Below are 19596 nucleotides of genomic sequence, written 5' to 3'. Positions count from 1 at the left end.
TCTATTTCAGGGCACCTGCGTGGCTCAGTCAGTTAAGTGGAGGACTCTTGATTTCAGCTCAGGTCACAAAGTCAGAGTCCTGGGATCGAGTTCTGTGTTGGGGGGGGTCCACGCTTAGTGGGGGGTCTGCTTGAAATTCTCTCTCACCTCTCTCTCTGCCCCCCCCCCCGCTCCTGCTTGCTCTCTCTCTCCTCTCAAATATATAAATAAATCTTGGGGGGGGAGCTCTTTTATTTCTTTATTTCTTTCTTTATTTTTTAAAGATTTTATTTATTTATATTTATCTGACAGAGAGAGAGACATCCAGCGAGAGAAGGAACACAAGCAGGGGGAGTGGGAGAGGAAGAAACAGGCTTCCAGCAGAGCAGGGAACCCGATTCGGGAATCGATCCCTGAACCCTGGGATCATGCCCTGAGCCAAAGGCAGTCACTTAACAACTGAGCCACCCAGGTGCCCCAGGGAAGCTCTTTTAAACAAGTATATGCCAATGTGTCAGATGATGAAGGGCTACTAAGAACAACAGCAAGTGGAGTGATAGTGACAGAAAGTCTTTAAAAATGTGGTTGTTGGCTTTTTTAAATGAAAGGACACAGAGAAAGTATTTGCAGTACATAAAGCTAACAAAGGATCTACGTCTAGAACCTATAAGGAAATTTAGAACCCAGTAATAAGAAGACAAGGAATCCAATTTAAAAACAGGCAAAAGACTCAAAGGCATTTCAGAAAGAAGAGACACAAATGGCCAATAAGCACATAAAAGGATATTAAGCATCTTTAGTCATCAAGGAAAGGTAAATCCACACTACGGTGAAATACCGCTGCAAACCAAGTAACCCAGGGAAACATTTTTTCAAGACTGACAATACCAAGCATTGGCAAGAGTGTGGAGCAACAAAATTTCATTATTGCTGGTTAGGGTGTAAACTGGGACAAACACTTTGGAAACCAGTTTGGCTTTTTCTTGTAAAAAATTAAACATCAACTTACCCTATGACCCAGCGATGCCATTTTTAGGTAATTACCCAAGAGGAATGAAAACATCTGTCCACAGAAAAGACTTGTGAGTGATGTTTATAATAGCTTTATTCATTATAATAAAAAACTGGGAAAAACCCACAAGTGTCCATGGATAGGTAAATGGATAAATGAACTGTGGCATATTCATACAATGAAAACAAACAACTATGATACTTGGAACAAGATGGATTAATCTTAAACTCATTCTGCTGAGGAGGAAGGAAGCCAACTATAAAAGAGTCCATAGGATTTGACACTGTTGATCTGAAGTTCTAGAGCTGGCCAAACTAATACATGGTAGGAATGAGCCCAGAGGTGGCCTGGGGAGAAAGGGAAGGGCCATGGTGGCTGATAGCGACCGTGAAAAGAAATAAAGGAATGTTTTATGGGGGTAAGTTATGGATACATTCTATGCTTTAATCCAGGTAACAGCTACACAGGTGCATACGTATGTTGAAACTCACCAAACTGCCCACTTAAAATATATGTGTTTAGCTGTTTGCAAATTATACTTTAATAAAATGGAGTGTATTTATTTTAGAGAGCGACAGCTTGTGCAAGAGCATGCAGGGGAGGGGCAGAGGGAGAGGGAGAGAAAGTCTTAAGTGGACTCAGCACTGAGCCAGAGCCCCACGTGGGGCTTGATTTCATGACCCTGAGATCAGGACCTGAGCCAAAACGAAAAGTCAGAAGGTTTACCTACTGCACCACCCCTGAAATTGAAAACTTAATACGTGGGTTTAAAAGGAGACCAGAAGCAATAGGGAAAATTGGTAGATTGGAACATAAAGAAATGATCTGGAACATAGCACAGAGACAAAGAATGAAAAGGCAAGAAGGACTAGCACATTCAAATTGGCACTCTAGTAGGAAAGCAGTGAGAAATGCCCCAGCAGGAGCCACAGGGAGCAGAGATGAGCTGCCCTCCCCGAGCCTTGCCCAGGCTGCAGAGTCACGAGCAAAAGAAGTCATTGTGGTTTTAAGCTGCCTAGGGTGAGCTAGTTTCTTACGAAGCTGTGGATAACTAGAAGAGGTTTTGAGAGGTTTTGATACCAGAAATCTGGTGTTGTAACAAAAACCTAAACAATACAGTTTTGGCTTTGAGCCCTGATGGTGGTGGAAGCCAAAGGACCTGGAGGAGGCCATCGTGTAGACATGAAGGGATGTGAGAAAGGTATTACCAGAAGCTGGAAGAAAGAAGACACTTGCATGTGGGAACATAACATTTAACGGTATTACCACCTGTGGTAACATGTAAACTAGAAAACGTATCTAATGAGCCTATGATCTAGCTAGAGGAATTTCCAGGCAGAAAGGGGCTTCCAGGTTTCTCCGAGTTGCTTATAATAAAATGAGAGAGCCGAGAGGTAGAGCAATGAATAGCTCTCTAAATATAAAAAAAGCTTCCCACATGAATTGAAAACTTACGTCCACACGAAAACCTACACACAAATGCTTGTAGAAGCTTTACTGACAATTGCCAAAGCTTGGAAACCACTAAGATGTCCTTCAATAGGTAAATGCATTAAATGAACTGTGGCACAAATATACACTGGGGTACTACACAGCAATAACAACAAGGAGCCGTCAAGCCACGGAAAGACAGAGAGTAAACTTAAATGCACATTTAGAAGCGGAAGAAGCCAATCTGGAAAGGCCACATAGTGTATGACTCGAATCGTATGACATTTCTGGAAAAGGTAAAACTATGGAGATGGTAAAGAGCTCAGAGATTCCAGGGGTTTGGAAGGGAGGAGGGGTGAATAAATGAAATACAGGAGACCTTGTAAGAATGTTCATAGTTGCGTTGCTTGAGTAAAAAACAGAACAACAAAAATCTCCACGAACAATAGAATGGATAAATAATGTAGAGTACGTTCATATAATGCCCTACTATGTAACAGTGGCGATTAACGAACTCAAGCTCAGTGCAAGAGCACAAATGAATTTTAAAAGCACATTGAGCGAAAGAAGAAAGTGCCTATAGAATCACTGAGCTCTACCTCTGAAACTAATGATACACTGTATGTTAATTAATGGAATTAAAATTAAATTAAATTAAAAACAAACAAAAAAGAAAGTGCCTGTATCGTAGGAGTCCATTAATATCATGTTCAAAACCGGCAAAACTAAACCACATTGTTTAGAGTTATCTATCCGGGTGGCAGAACTAGGAAGAAATGAGGAACTGTTCACCATAAAAGTCAGAACAATGGTTACTTTAAGGAGATGGGGAACGGAGTGTGCCCAGGGAGGGAACACCCTGGGGGGTTCTGGGGTGATGCCAGTGTTCTAATTCTTGACCTGGGTGATGGGTACACAGGTGTTCACTCTAAATGTATTTATTGCTCTACATTGATAGGCTTCTTTCTCCTTTTGCGTCATACTCCATAATTTAAACAGAATGGGCAGAAAGTTTAAGTAGCTTTCTCAGGTTCAAGGGGCTAGCCCCTCACAGGTTCATACAGAGCAGTCCTTCACCAAAACCTCTTCAAGTCTGTGCTACAGAGCTGTCTGTCTTAGTTAATACTAATTAGTTAATACAGAGACCTCTCAGGTAATGCTTATATTGTTTTACTTGTTACTCTTTTTACCTGCTTGCTTGATGACTTTCACCCAGGTGTCCATCTCTCCTTTGCTAGTTTTCCAAACGTGCTTAAAATAATAAAAGGGATTTCACTTTTGCTTTGCAAGACCCTAGTTTGGAAGTAATAGTAAAAGGAATAGGCATGGTTTCTTTCTTTTTGCATTCTTGCTGGGACAACCCTAAATTCCAAAGAGCTGGATGCCTGGATCTCCTAGAAGGAGCCCAGGGAGTTGAGGAGACCGCAAAAAGGAAAAACCCAGAGATTTTATCTCACCACATATATTTTTGCCCAGCGAAGGACTCTGTTTCAGCTTGGATGTTAATCCAGAAGGGACTTATCCAGCCAACGGGAACTGGGGTTTAGCAACACGACCCCTGTCATCAGACCATGAGCAGGACGGGGAGAGAGCCAGGCAGCTCACTTCACCCTCAGACTGGAGGGAGAGAGGATTGAAGAGGGAGTTGACACAGAAAATGGAAAGAAAAGCCATTCTCTGTTGATTAAAACAGACAAGCAAACACCAGCTCTAGATCCAGTAGACACAGCAAAGCCTTCAAGGCAATAAGATGGATGGATTACCTGTGAAAAAATATGTAAGAAAAGAGATCTTTAGGTCAAAAGCAACACCCCTCCAGCCCAAAGGGGCCTAGGACAAGAACAGCGTGGAACTCTCTGAAGAGGAACTGCAGGGGGTAGAAATCATATGGCCCTGGTCACAGAGCCCAGAAGAGTTTTGAATCCAGGGCCTTCGAACTCCTAACCCAGCCTTCTTCCTCCAGGCCTGACTGCCTCCAGGGTCAGAACTGGACTGGCTGGGATACAGTGGGAGACGCGAGCACTGCAACATCTCAATGGGCTTTGCAGACAAGGACCAAAGGTTGCTGCCCAGCAGGGGAGATGGTCCAGAAGCAGGGCTGGTACCTCGTGGTGAGTGATGGGGATCCCAGGCTGCTGGTGAAGCTGGGAAGCCCCTTAAAGGTAGCTGGGAGTTGGGGAGTGAAGGGATTCGCACATGCCACCCCAGAATATGTCACCTGGGCATATGGTTATTTTGACCTGAAGCCACTTGAGAAATGGTAGATTTAGGGAGGGCTCTCTGACCTCCCCTTTTCTACCTAAGTTTTCCTGTGAGAAAAGTGGCCTCCCTCTACTAGGAAAAGAACATTCTTTTCACTGGAGACTGGCGTCAATGTCAAAATGGACGTGTACAAACAAACCTACTGAAATGGCCCATATCTTCGATTAGCTTCCTGTATACATTTCCCAGTCACTGTCACGCAATTGACTGTCCCCAGCACAAGCCCTTTTGTCTTGTTACATCTCCACGATTTATTATCCTTTGTGGAAAAAGTATATAAGCCCTTGGGCCTAATGCTTCTTCAAGTCTTCATTTTCCTCTGGAAGACTCCCATGTAATCATACGAATATTAAATAAAACTTGTGTACTTCCCTTCTATGAATCTCTCTTATGTCCATTTAATGCGTAGGTCTGGTCATAAAACCTGAGAAGGTTCCCCTATAGGAACAAAGTCAGCTGGACCACGACAGCCAATTCTTCTGGTCCAGAGTTTCCTCCCTCAAGCTTAGTGCCCAGGAACAAGCTCTGGCAGAAACCATGTCAGTGAGTCAAGCATGTGTGCGAATCAGGGTGAACAACAAGGGCATGGAAATGCCTTCGCAATGTCCGCGAAACAAGAAAATGCTTCTTAAAGAGAATGGGACTGGTAACTTTCTCTAAGTTTGCGAAGTATTTGGTGAGTCCTTCGGAGTCAGTTATCACTCATCAGAGGGCTGGGCAGTCCCAACCATAACTGCTTGATTCCCCCTGGGGGACGAATACAAACTGTCATACAACTGGCACTTTGCAGTGTTCTCACATCTCTTCTCTCGCTCCCCTGACTCTGTGGTTTGCTGGAAAGAAGGAGATTGTCATATCGCTCACACTGGGAGCAGAGCAGACAGCAAGAGCACCCTTCTCAAGGTGACTTCACCGGGCTGATTCCCCAGTCGCTTACCACGTACCTGTTCGTTATGGTAGACGCTTCACCATCATGTGATTCAATCCTCACAACATCCTCAGAAGTAGAAACTACCCTCATTTTAGAATTATACTTCACTGCAGGGGAGGCTGGGTGGCCCGGTCGGTTAAGAGCTTGCCTTTGGCTCAGGTAATAATCCCAGGGTTCTGGGATAGAGCTCTACGTCGGGCTCCCTGCTGAGCTTCCTGCTTCTCCCTCTCCCTCTGCGCTCTCTCTTTCTCTCTCTTCAATAAATAAATAAAATCTTTAAAAAAAAAAACAGGAGGGGCGCCTGGGTGGCACAGCGGTTAAGCGTCTGCCTTCGGCTCAGGGCGTGATCCCGGCGTTCTGGGATCGAGTCCCACATCAGGCTCCTCCGCTATGAGCCTGCTTCTTCCTCTCCCACTCCCCCTGCTTGTGTTCCCTCTCTCGCTGGCTGTCTCTATCTCTGTCAAATAAATAAATAAAATCTTAAAAAACAAAACAAAAAAAAAAAACCTCCAGTTGTTAAAATTGTGGAGGGTTGGAATTTCCTTTAAAAAAAAAAGAACAGGAAAAGGTAAATAAATCTATTATAAAATGTAAAATTCCTGTTTTTAAGGACACCATAAAGAGAAAGCAAAGATTCTCACAAACTGGGGGGGGGAAATGCCCACAAACTTGAAGAATTCATTTCAAATACATGTAACAGACAGAGCATTAATTATTATCTACACAATAAAATAAACCCCATAGAAAATTCGGCAAAAGACTTAAAGAGGCACCTAACCTAACAAGAATCTTTTATAATCAATAAACATATAAAAAGATGCTCAGTTTAATTACCAATTAGAAAAACGCGTTTTTCTATCATAATGAAATACATTTCACACCTGCAGCAGAAACTTAAAAGTCTGAAACTATTAATTGTTGGTGATGTGGAAGCAGCCAGGATATTTCTGTGCTGATGGTGGAGGGATGAGTTGGTATAACCACTTTGGAAAGTAACCTGGCATCCCATGAGAAGTATCTGCGTAGACTCCAATGGTTCTTCTTAGCGACCACCCCAGAGAGACTTCCACCTGTGCATATAAAGACACCAAAATGGGTAATCATAGCAGCACTGTTTGTAATAGCAAAACCGGAAGCAACCCAAAGTCTGTCAATGATGACTAATTAACTGTGTGACATGTTCGTACGACAAAGGAAAAGGAGTGAATGGTAGCTGCGTGAAACACCGTGGATAAATCTCAAGAACTTAATATTGAAGAAATGCAGCAAATCACCAAGGAATACATGGTGCGTGTCTCTGTTTACCTACGTTCCGAATCATGTAAGTAGAAAGCAAGGTATTGTGTAAGGATACAAACATAGGTGGCAAAACTCTTAAGGAAAATCAAGACAACACTGAAACCAAAACTCACAGAAGAAGGAGACTCTGAGGTGGCAGGAAATAGGGCAATGATTGTGGACTTGGCACACAGGCGGCTTAAAAAATACTAATCCAGGCAAGATGTGGACCAGGCTGTGTGGTGCGGTGGCGTTCGAAACGGCAAGAACAGAGAAATGCCCTGAAAGGAAGGAATTAAACGAATTATGATATATTCCTGCAATGAAATAATATGCAGTCATAACAAAGAACACAGAAGTTTTTTATGAACCAATATGGAAATGTTATGCTATGTTATTTGACGGAAAAAAGAAAGGTTGAGAACGGTGCTTACGAGATGTTGCCGTTTGGGTGACAAAGTAGAAAAATGCATCAAGCATCCTGGGTGGGATGTACAAGAGCCAGATAAGACTGGTTGTGTCTGGGAAGAAACGAGGTAGGTGAAAACCTTATACTTTAGGTCATGTAAATAAAATACCTAATTCTAAATTTAAAAATTTTAAGTGCGACATAATTTACGTAAAATTATATGGTGTTCAGAACTTACTTGCAAGCACTCCAGCAAGTTGAAAATTAAAAGTCTAAACAGATGAGCAGCGATGAGCAAAATGTTGATGATGTTGCAGCAGGTTATGGATGGAGGGATGTCTGCCTTTGAAATTTTCCGTGACAAAAAATTATGTAGAAACCTGCAGAGTTCTGGGTCAGAACTCAGACTGAGCACATAGGCTGACATCCTCTCCACCTCCAGATCCCACAAAAATAACGTGACATGCATTTTAAAGCTCTATCCACAACATAGCTTGTCATTTAAAATTCTGTCCACAGCAAAGCCAGAATCAACCTACAGAGATGATCTTATAAATTATCATATAGCCACCGGAAGTGAAATCAGGCAGCTGGAGCCCAGAATCCACAGCTCAATAGCCCTTAGGAGGGATTTATTACATTTGGGGGTCCAGGTTAACACATTTTCATTTGGTCTCCTTCACTTGCAAATGGAGATGGGGGGGTGGAGAAGGATGCATGGGTCGCACCCGTCCTGGGGTGAGAGCAGGTGTCTCTATCTCAGAGGTGACATGACCGAATTCTGAGTGCTGAGAAAGTGTACATACTCTGGAAGAGAGATCACATATCCAAATTAAGATAGATCACACTTGTAATACCAAAAGCCTTGAAATGATGCCCATTTCTATCGGTAGGGGACTAATTGAATGAGCTCTGATCTATCCAGGTAGTGCAATAATATGGGACCAAAAGAGGAAGTAAAAACTATCAACACTGAAATAGAGACATCTCCAGAATGTGTTATTAAGTGAAAAGCGCAATGAAGAAAAAGGCACATGATGCTCTCACTTATCGGGGGACGGAGTGCTGTGAGTGTTTGTACTAATTTGCTTACCTGCGGTTTTTTTAAATAGAAAGAATAATAGAAAACATATAAAAATGGCTACCTGTCGGGGGAGGAGGCAACCGGGAGGGGCCGCCGATGGAGGGTGACACGGAGGGAAGGCACACTTCTCTGCACAGACCTGGTGTTGCCCTCAGCTCCTGCAGCTGCCCCGCGCCCGTCCTCACTACCTTCTTCTGCCCAATCTGCTCAGGGCTGGCCCCCAGATTCTGCTCCCAGCTTCCTGGAGCTCTGCTTCTCTGTGAGGACTGTGGCTTTGCTAACTTTCTGGATTGCCTGGCCTTGATGGCTGCCACAGGGCCCCCGGCCCCCCAAGCCTCTACCCCCAATCCCCGCCTGGATGCTGGAGGAAGCAAACCCAGACGCTGTTGACCATCCCTACTGTTGTTACTTGAGTGCCACCAAGATGCACAGAAAAATTTCATGGGCCAAAAAACTGGGTCTGATCACCGGGTAGTGTGGCCCTAGGTCCTCCCAAGGCTCCTAGCCAGGCCTTTTACAGTTGAATTGTCTCATGCTTCTAGGAAGAGTGTACCAGCAGGCTCATGGCCCGCTCCACTCCTTAGGGAGCAACTGGTAGGTTTTTCGGGCTCAGGGGGAGGAGGCCAGGAAGGTCAGAGTGCACGGGGTCGCCGGGCCTGGGGCTCAGACAATTAGAGTGCAGAAAGTGTGTGCATGAGTGTGTGTGCCTGGGTGTCTGTCTGTGTGCGTGTGTGACAGAAGCAGAGAGAAATTGTTCAAAAGCTTTAAAGAAAGCTTCCTCTTTCCCATCATAAAGAGAAGGTACTCAGAATTACAGCCGTGGCAGAAACTGCCTTTCTCAGACCCCCTGGCTCTAGATGGGGCCCCATGACAGTGCTCCGCCGTGGAACGTGCGCAGAAGGGATGTGGGTCGCCTCGGGGCCCAGGAGGTTAAGAGCAGGGATCTCTTCTTGTTCTCCTTCCAGGGCCCGATGCCCGGGAGCCTCTTGGAAGCCATGTATTCAAGGTGGCGGGGAAAGAGCCCGGCTGTGGAATCGGCCCTTGGAGGCAAGTCACCAGGAACGCCCGTTTTCGACTTGACGTGGGTGAGACACACAACAAAACAAAACCCTTCTACTTGATTGGAGTCGTGGTGCATTTTGGGGCCGATTTGTTGTAGCTGCTAGCTTTCCCTAAAGTAATACACGTGGGTTTCCCAGTCGAGTCCCATTCAGCATCTGGACCCCAAAAGAAGAGTGTGGGTTCCCCCGATGGGTTCCTCTGTTGGCCAGCAGCAATGTGCCCAAGGGCTTGGTTGGTTCAGGCCTCACCCTGCCTTCCACCTCCTCATTGCACTCCCCCAATAACACGGGGGCAAGGCAGGGAGGCTCATATTGTTCCCGTTTCAGAGCAAAACACTGAAGCTCACATGGGGAAGTGACTTGTCCTCCCTCTTTTCCCTGAGCCACAGAGGTGCGCTAACTCCAAGGGGCTCACCGGAGCCCCAGGAGCCAGTGTGCGCTTTTCTGGAAACCATGCTTCGTGAGAAAGGGGAGCCGGTTCTCCGGACGGGACAGGACTTCATGATCTGGCTCGGAGATTGAGCTGCCATGGCCTCATTATCCACGGCCCAGGAGAAGCCACTTGGGGGACAGCAGGGTGTCTGTGGGAGGAAATCGCAGAAACCTCCTCCCAGAGCCAAACGTCTGTTTTCACACCAGCTGCAAAGTGCAAAATGATATTCAATTGTCAACATCTTTCCCCTGGTCTAAAGAATCTGAAATCCTATCTGGGTCTGTCTGTCATCAGAGCTGTGGTGGGGCGAGGGGGCCACGACACAGAACCTTGGGCACCTACAGCAGACGCCACGGTCTCCGGGCTTTGGGAATTGGGGCCGAGCCCCCTCGCTTGCCCTGATGCTCAGCTTTCTCCTGTGTAAAGCTGGCACTTCAGGCCTGGGAGGTTTGTGATGAGGATTTTATTTATCTATCTATTTATTTATTTATTTATTAAAGATTTTATTTATTTATTAGAGACAGCCAGCGACAGAGGGAACACAAGCAGGGGGAGTGGGAGAGGAAGAAGCAGGCTCATAGCGGAGGAGCCCGATGTAGGGCTCGATCCCATAACGCCGGGATCACACCCTGAGCCGAAGGCAGACGCTTAACCGCTGTGCCACCCAGGCACCTCTGTGATGAGGATTTTAAAATATCATATGTAAAAATCTTTTTGTAAGCTGTGACGGACTCAGCCGACGTTATCTCATTGAGCGAGACACTGTGCTTGAAAGACCTACCTGGGGCCTGTTATGCAAGTAGATGGTCGGCTTAAAACCAGTTTCACTTATTTCCTCTGATAGTCCTGCTATGAATATTATCGTGGCTCAAGACCACTGGCACAATGTGAAATCTCAGAGGACAGTAAGACCTCTGCTCATCCTATATTATTGCTTATTATCTTCCTATGGCCAATTGTACTTACCGAAAATGGCGACAGCCATGTTTTCAGTCCCCTGTAGCCTTCTAGAACCTTGCCACTCCCAGTCAAGATAGAATTTATTTCTCCTTGAACGTGGCTGGGGTGCTGTGACTGCCTCTGTTGAGCAGTATACGGCAGAACGATGCCTCGTGATTTTGGAAGCTGGTTCATAACGGGCAATGTGGTGTCTACTAGGACCCTGGGGATGCCTGTCTTTGAAACCAGGCACCATGCCGTGAGGGAGCCCAAACTAGCACAGGGGGGTCCACATGGAGAAGCCCGTCAAAAGGGACTCAGGGCCCGCCCTCCTCTCCCCAATAGCCATCATCAACCACCAGACACGTAAGGGAACAAACCTTTAGATGATCCCAGACCCCAGATTTTGGGTGTCCCAGCTGAGACATCATGGAGCAGAGACAAGTTGTCCTTGTCTCAACTCCTGACCCACAGAATCAGCGAGCATAATCGGTGGTTGCTTTGCACTGCTAAGTTTCGGAGTAACATTTGGGGGAGCCATCGCACCTGGGACCTTTCCCCAGTAGACCACAGACCCCTTGAGAAGGAAGACTGTCTCATCTGCCTCATCCTTAGCAAGCTGCGCCGAGGACTCAGTAAATGGTGGCAGCCTGGTCCTTCTTTAAGGACGCTTGACTCTTTTCAGTCATTTTGGAGAGCCTCTGTGCTCAGGGAGGCCGGGACTTCTGAGGTCTGCAAAGGTGTTTATTCCTTCGTTGAATATTCGCTGAATGTGTGACGGGCCAGAGGGCTGTGCTGGAGATAAGACAGTGAGCAAATCAGACATGGCCGTGGCCCATGCAGGGTTTCCAGTGTGGTTGGGAGTGGATGGGACAAGTTATAAGCAAAGGGGGTACACAACTATTCTAAGTTGTAATGAACACTACTGAAGGAAACACACAGAGCGAACGTGGTGAATGGTCCCGAGAGGAGGGATCTGAATGGTGAGCAAAGGCCTCTCTGAAGATAATCACGGGGGACAGGGGAAGAACATTCTAGGTGGATGAACAATGCACGCAAAGGCCCGTGCGTGAGGGAAGGGCCAGGAATGTTTGGGGAAATGTGAGACCAGTGCGGTGGGGTGTGGGGGTCCAGGGCAGGGCTGGAGGCTTCAGAGGTGGGACAGGCGGGCCACGACAGCCTGCTTGGACTTTCCTCTAAAGGGTGTGGGTCAGGTGCCCAGGGAGGACAGCCCTCCGCTGTGAACTGAACTCCAACATCGTGCCAGTGTAGACGGCCTTACGCTCTTAGCTACCGAGGAAGTGGCCAGTTGTGACTCTCTCTCTCTCTCTCTCTCACGCACACAGCACACCCACACAATATTAACCAAAAGTAGGTAAATAAGAAATAAAGATCTTCTGAACAACTGACTCATGACCACCAAGTGGACACACAATTACCACACCTCTACTGTTCAAAAAGCCTCCTAGGCCTCACGGAGCCCATTCTTACTTCACCCCCAGTTCTGGCAACCCTGGTTCTCTGCTTGCTGAGCTATTAGCGGCAGCAGCAACCCAGGAGGGATTCCTGGGGGAAGCCACAAGCAATCCCGGCTGACAGCCATGAGTAGGAGAGGAGGCCAAGAGCTTCAGGGTCGGGTGGTGGGACCCCTGAGTGCCTGTCTCTCCCAGCAGCAGGACATGCTCGTGGTTTAATTAGCTCAGCATCCCTGAATTAAGAAAGCAAGGCCATTTGTAGCATTTTAATATTTTTCAATAAAATTTTTTATTAAAGCATGTAAAACCAATACACAGTGTCTATAGCATGTTCTAGAATCATTTCTATTTAAAATGCTAGAATAAAATTTGGGTTTTTAAAGCGGCAATAATAACGACGATGACCGGCACGTGTATTTTACACTAGCTACCGTTTTCCGGGCACCGTGTTTTACCCGCTTAATCTTCACGATGGGCATTAGGTTTCTAGAAATGTCACCCACGTGACACCATCACCCCCTTTCTCAGCATACCTCCTCCAGAGTCTTCCCCCGCTCAACCACGCACATGCGCAGAGCCTCCAAGGAAGCGCACTCACGATGTACGCAGATGTTTGCTTCTTCCTCTCCGCGAGCCCGCCGAATAAAATCCACACTCTGCTTGGGCAGGAGCAGGGAGCGGCTGCATGAGACCCCAAGCAGGACGGCCCACTCTGGGCAGGAGCTGCGGGGCAGGTCGGGAGTGGGGAAGGCAGGATGGTCGTGTGGCCCTGGCGGGCAGGAGGGGCTTAGGCTCTGCCCTCTGTGCGCTGCCTGGCGGTCTGTCGGCTGCCTTCTGAGTGTGGTCCCCTTCCATCTGCTGCTGCCTGAATTGTGTTTTCCCACGCCCGGGCCTGCCCAAGTTGTCACCAGCTGTGACCAGCTGTCAGCCAGTTGTTAGCACTTGGCTCCCCTCTCTGCCACGTGACAGCCCCCCTCGCCCGCCAGAGCCCAGAAGAGCTTTCCAACAGGCAGCCTCGGGGACAGACGGCATTCAAGACCTGAGCACCCCGCAGTCAGGGGGGGACCCCGGTGAGAGACCCGCAGAGCCACGCAGCCGGAGAGACGGAGCCACGGACACACAGGAACGGAGTCAGAGAGTGGGAATCCGAGAAAAAGAGAGAGCAACAGGAGAGGAGCAGAGAGACAGATGTTCACTAGAAAGCAGGGACACACACACACATGCACACACACACGGGGGGGTGGGGCAGACAACGAAGACTCATTTCCACCCACCGACCGTGGCTCCCAGGAGCTGGGGGCCTCCTCAGCCAGCTACTCAACCACCAAGCCCCACGAGGAGCCTCGACACGACATCTCCGGGACCGCTGGACAGGCAGAGCCCCCGCCCCGCCCAGGCCTACAGTCCGAGCGTGCGTGTTTACAAGAGTCCCCGGAGATGCGCGTGTACATGGCGCAGGAGAAGTGTGGCTCGGACTCACGGTGCTGGTCTCTAGGTGGCAGCAAGTTTGAGGCCGACAGGCCGAGTGTGCCCTTCCACTCTCACGCTGCGAACTGAGCTCGGGAGGACAGGAGGAGCCGCAGGGAGCACCTGTCCTCTGGGCTCTGAGCACAGAGCCAGGGAGAGGGCCTGGCAGCCAGCCCGCAGCCAGCTCTGCCCCCCTCCCTTCCTCCTGGCCCCTCTCTGCTCTGCCTTTGCCCCTTGTGGGCCCCTCCAGCTCCTCGTCCCCTCTTCCAGAGGGTCCCATACTTCGTCTCCTTCAAGGCCAGTCCCAGACAGGAGGTCTCCTTGGGTAGGCCCAGAAGATGGAGCCCTCCTCCCCTCACCCCTCCTGGCCAGAGCCAGAATAGTGCGGGCTGCCAACCCACTGGACGGTCCCATATTACCAGGCTGTTTCGCTGACTGCTCTCACTCAGCACACAGAGTAGAACTGAGTTGAGTACTTCTGTCATCCCCATTTCACAGGTGGATACATCGAGCTTAGAGGGCTCCCTGTCTTCATTCATCATACTTAGGGGACATGTGTGCCGAGGTGGGCAACCAGCTGGTCTGGTGGCCCTCATCCATCAGACTTCTGCACCCAGATGGTGGGCCCTGGAGGGTGGGGCCAGCCAAGCCCAGAGGAGGGAGCAGGAGCCCACAGAATCTCAGCTGCCTCGCCAGAGATAAGGGGGCTTTGTACTCCGGGCTATTTCCTACACCAAGGAATTCCATGCAGGCCTGTAGGCTGCTGGCTGTCTCCTGGGGGAAGGTGGGGGGGGGGGGGCGGCACAAATGCCTCGGAAACATCAAGAATGACAATTATTATTTATTCATGAACTCAGGACCTGCTTGGTTCCACAAACGGGGGTCTTCCCTGGAAGAACCCCTCTCTCCAGCTCTCAGCCTCAGGCCCCCTGAGGGGCCCCTCTGCCCGCAGCCTGTCACTGACTGAAGTTGGACAGGGCATGGGGGTCCCCCCACTGGAGGCTGCAAGGGTGGCCCTAGACAGGAGCAGGAAAGAGGGGCCGCCCAGGGACACCCCCCGCCCCCCCAGTTCTGGGGCGCACAGACCTGCTGTGGAGAGAGAAGACACCACCTTATCCACCTATCAGCTGGGTCTCCTGGGGCAACTGACCTCACCACTCTGGAAGTCAGGTTTTGGACTGTAAATCGGGACAATGGTCCCTGCGCTGTCTATCTAGAGGGCTGGGGGAATCTAAAGAATGTGCAGGTTCCATAAAGTGCTAAAAAGATGACAGGACAGTGGCCCTTCCACTGATCTGGGCAGGAACAGCCCCCACTAGAGGAAACCACTTCCGACTTCGATTTTAGAGATGATCTATTAAGCCATTGCTCGGGGAGCACAATTTACATTATACCCATCACAGTTTCTTGTTGCTTGTAGAAGTCTGTACTTTCTTGATATAAAGAACGGGTGACAAAGGACTGATGGTCCTCAGCGGAGAGAGTAAAAGGAAGTCGCTGGCTCTCCAGAGCCGCTGGAATGGGACACAGGGATTGCTTGGGAGCTATAAAGATATGGTAGTGGAAGACTTTTTTTACTGATGTTTCTGCAGGAAAAATAATTTTATTTTTGCTGGTCTGACACCCTCATGGAAACAATTACTTTTAGCACATGGTTTCTGAGATTTCATATGAATGTAACACTCCTGCTTGAGCAGGACAGCCTGCTTGGAATCCCTACCATGGGCTAAGCTCTTCTGTCCTATTTTATCCTTTCATCTGTGGCACGAGGTGGTGATCACCCCCATTTTCCAGGTAAGAGAATGGAGGCCTGGGGAGAAGTAGCTTAGCTAGGCTTGCATAGCAGGTAGCAGGGAAGGCATATGAAGGAGGGCTTTGGGTCTCCAGAGTCTTATTTTTAGCTGCCATACTCAACCCATCTTCCTTGGTGTGAAAGGTTCCCTACGTGGCTCCAGCCCATACCCACCAGATGACTGGGACTGGCGGAGGCAAGAGCCTCTTGTAAACTGTGAAGTCCTCCACATAGGTCAGAACTTTTTACATCAAAGCTCTAATTTATTACAAGTAATTTAGAGTTTGTTATTTCCTCCAACGAAGCCTTGTTTTTACAGAAGGAACCACCACAGGGTTCCTGGAATAATGAGCATTTAAAATATTACCAAACACAACTTTCCAGGAGCACAGTCTGCTGAAAGGAAGTGAGGCGCACTTCGGGCTGGGAGGTGAAATCTCTGGAACTTAAGATTTTGCAAGGGCAAGAGCAGCTCAGCTCAGGCCTCCTCTCGAGGACAAATGCTTTTTGGTCACCCCATCCTGTTCACAGCCCTGGAGCAACCAACTAATTTTTTTTTTACTAACATTATTATTTATCATTATTATGCATATAGTGACTTAACGCTTACGGTAGGGCCTGAGACAGTTATTATTTCCAATGAGGCTCAAAAAGGTTTAATATCCTGTCCAAGGTGATAAAACAAGCATCACTCAACAGCAATGCAAAACCATATGGTCCAGCAACTCCACTTCTGAGTATATCCACAAAAGAATTGAACGCAGGGATTTAAACAAATACTTAGCGTACCCACGTTCATAGCAGTATCCTTCATGATGGCCAAAAGGTAGAAAAAACCCAAATATCCATCAAGGGTGAGTAAATAAAGAAAATATGGTAAGTACATACGATGGACTATCAGTCAGCCTTAAAAAGTTAAGAGATGTTCACACACGCTACCACTTGGACCAACCTTGAAGACAACCTGCTAAGCGAAATAAACCAGGCACAGAAGAATACATATTGTATGATTCTACTTAGACGAGGTTCCTAGGATAGTCAAATTCAAAGTAAAAGTAAAATGTTGGTTGCCAGGGACTGAGGGGAGGGGGTGGAAATGGGGAGTTCATGTTTAATGGATATGGAGCTTCTATTTGCAATAATGAAGGGTTTTGGAGGTGGAGGGTGGTGATGGTTGCCCAACAGTGTGAATGCACTTAATGCCACTGTGCTGTATACACAAAAATGGCTAAAATGGTGAATTCCATTCACGTTTTATGTTATATGTATTTTACCACAATTAAAAAGCAAAGTCAATGCACGAACTGAGTAACAGTGATGGTTGCCATTTACTGAGTACCCAAGACATAGCAATACAACCTTGTGAGGTAGTTCTTACTCTTCCGATCGTAAGATGAAGAAAATGAGGCTCAGAGTGGTTCCGGACTACCCCCAAAGTCATAAATCCAGAGAAATAAAGCTGGGATTTAAAGCCAGGTCTTTCTGGTGGTCTCTCCAGCTTCTCTGTGCTGCCTCCTCTCCTCTGAGATCCTTAGTGCCCTCTGAGTGGTCTTTGGTAAAAGGATTTTGTTTCTTTCACAGAAAACTATCAGCAAAGGGCATTTAGCCTCGAATCATTATTAGGGGCTGCCTCTGGCACCAATTCAGTGTGGCTTGGGGTTATTTCCTCCCCATGCGGCACCTCGGCTTCCCCATCAGGCAAACTGGTGGCTGGCCTGCAAGGGCACATCCAAGACCCTCATTCCAACCCTCTCTCACACTGCACAGCCACTCAAACAGAAATGTCTAAAAAGAAGCCAAATTCGTAGGTCGACCAGAAGTCCCATTTTGCACCAGACAGTCTTAGTTTCTGACTGTTGTCTTTCAAAAGTATCCTGGTTTGGATGACAGGCTCACCCTGCAAATGCACCAGCTAGGTTTTGTTGGGGCAACGGCTGGCTTCAGATCTCACTGGCAGAGTTGCCTCTTCTAAATTCCTATTACTGTTTGGTTTGAAGCCTATGAGGTAAAACCATCGAAAGGTCGTCAAGATTGATACTGCAGGCTTTGCTTTGAAGTCATTCAATGGGGACAGTTATAGGCATCTTTGTTTAAAATTTGCAAGCCAAGATCCCTAATGATTTGTTTCTGTTTCAAAGCTTTACAATGTTTTTATTTATTATCTGATAGGGATTATACTTTGATTCTTAAAAAACACAATAATTCAGTACAATGATTTTTTAAAAATCTCAGTGTAGGGCCAGCACATGCAAAATATCTGATGGAGCAGGATTAGTAGGAGGAATAACTATTACGAGGTGTTTAGGAGTTGTTACTTAGAAGAACCACACTTTTATACAAGTAGAGTGAGTCAAAAATTGTCTAGTTGATATTCTGTGGCAATTTGTTGTCACTCTGAGAGGCTTTTAAATTTTTTTATTTTTTTTGGAAAGCAATATACATTCCTTTAAGATAATGTGAAAATATAGAAAAATATAGAAAGACAATAATCCTATTACCCAAGATCCCTACCATTACATTTTGACATGTATTTCTAGTTATTTTTGTATTCATGCATGTATCGTTTTTTCAAAAACAGCACACACGCTACATTCTCTTCTATAACATATTTTTTTCATTTATATGTGAAACACTTTTTTTTTATTTTGTTAAATATATTCTATAAAATCACTTTAGTAACTATGTGGTTGGCCATTATATGGATTTGTCAAAATTTACTCAACTCTGCCCCTACTGTTGGATGTTTCTTTCCAATTTTTTTGGCTTTGAAAGACCAAAAAGAACTGATAGTCATTTTTTTGGTGAGTATTTTGTGCACATCTAAATTATTTTTGGAGAATAAATTTGGAAATGCGTCTGTTAGGTTAAAGGATATGCAGTTCTAAGGCTCCTAATACATAGTCCTATCATAGTCCCTGGGGAAACTCTAAAACTTCCAAAATAAACACAAAAAAGCAAGAGACATTGAAGGGATAAACATTCCCGACCTCTTCCCCATAACCCACTTCCTCCGTGCCTCATCATCATAGGTTCCAAACCCAAATTGGCCAGATGTTCTTTTACCTGCAGTGTCCCAAGATGGTTGAGCCGCAGAGGGAAGAATCCAGGACGAGGATCTTCGATGCCTAGCTTCTGATCCTGGCTCAGTTGCACCAGTTTGGGTCATAAACAAGGCATCTGGCCTTCTGGACCTCAGTTCCTCCATTCGTGAAACAAAGGGTCCAGCCAGAAAATTATGAAAAGTCCTTCCTGCTCTTACATTAGAAATGAAAGGAAATTGATGAAAATGCTGTAAAATATTAACATGAACTTCTAACTGATCTTAGCTGGGCGTGCTTCCTTTCCCCTTCATTTCAACCTCCTGGTGTCTCACATCTTCCCCGTGCTTGGCTGCATTTTACCTTCTCTAATTTTACCTTCTCTAGTTTTACCCTAAAACTCACCCTTGGACAGGCTTCAGCTGGGTGGCCAACGATGACCAAGCTCTTTTGAGTCATTAGGAATTAGAAGTAATCTTTCCCCAATGCGCTTTTTTTTGCCTTGGTTTAAAGCCTTTGAAATGCAAATCATTCCAACCTGCAGCTAAGGAAACTGGGCTCCATAGGGCCTCCAACTGACCTGACAGCCCATTCTAAGCCCCAAATAGGCAGGACCCTGTGGCCTGCTTCCGAAGATCAAAGGGGCATTGTTCATCTAAAGTTCACCACCAGAAAACCTAGATTAGCTAGTAGTCCCACCCCGCCTCCCACATCGGCTTTAATATCAAACCTCTGTTAACATAGGCAGGACACAAGGGCTCTGGCCACTGGTCTCAGAGCAGCTCGAGGAAAGAAGCTACTGTGACATCTCAAAAGAGGGACAAGGTAACAGGTAAAGTTGCTTCTCAGATCTCTCGTGATATAGAGCAAATCAAAGGGGTCAGGAGTGGGGATTCTGGAGTCGGCTGGCCTGTACTTGCCTGGAGGAAGGGCCAATACATGCACGTGGAATAAACGAAATGAATTCCTACCCCCAGGTGTAGGTGACAGAGGATTCAAGTGTTT

At 46.9% G+C, this 19596-nt stretch overlaps 1 long non-coding RNA gene across 1 annotated transcript; it reads right to left on the bottom strand.

Moving 5' to 3' along the window:
* Positions 1 to 6441: 6441 nt before the first annotated feature.
* LOC130543173 (uncharacterized) lies at positions 6442 to 19139 on the bottom strand. Its single transcript, XR_008958306.1, has 3 exons — positions 18617 to 19139; positions 7028 to 7174; positions 6442 to 6685 (listed from the first exon to the last, which is right to left on the bottom strand). It is a non-coding gene; the product is annotated as an uncharacterized LOC130543173 (long non-coding RNA).
* Between the last annotated feature and the right edge of the window lie 457 nt (positions 19140 to 19596).

Source organism: Ursus arctos, unplaced genomic scaffold, assembly GCF_023065955.2.
Source record: "Ursus arctos isolate Adak ecotype North America unplaced genomic scaffold, UrsArc2.0 scaffold_8, whole genome shotgun sequence".
Taxonomy (NCBI): Eukaryota; Metazoa; Chordata; class Mammalia; order Carnivora; family Ursidae; genus Ursus; species Ursus arctos.
Note: the sequence above shows the minus strand (reverse complement) of the source record. Positions and strands in the feature narration are given on the sequence as shown.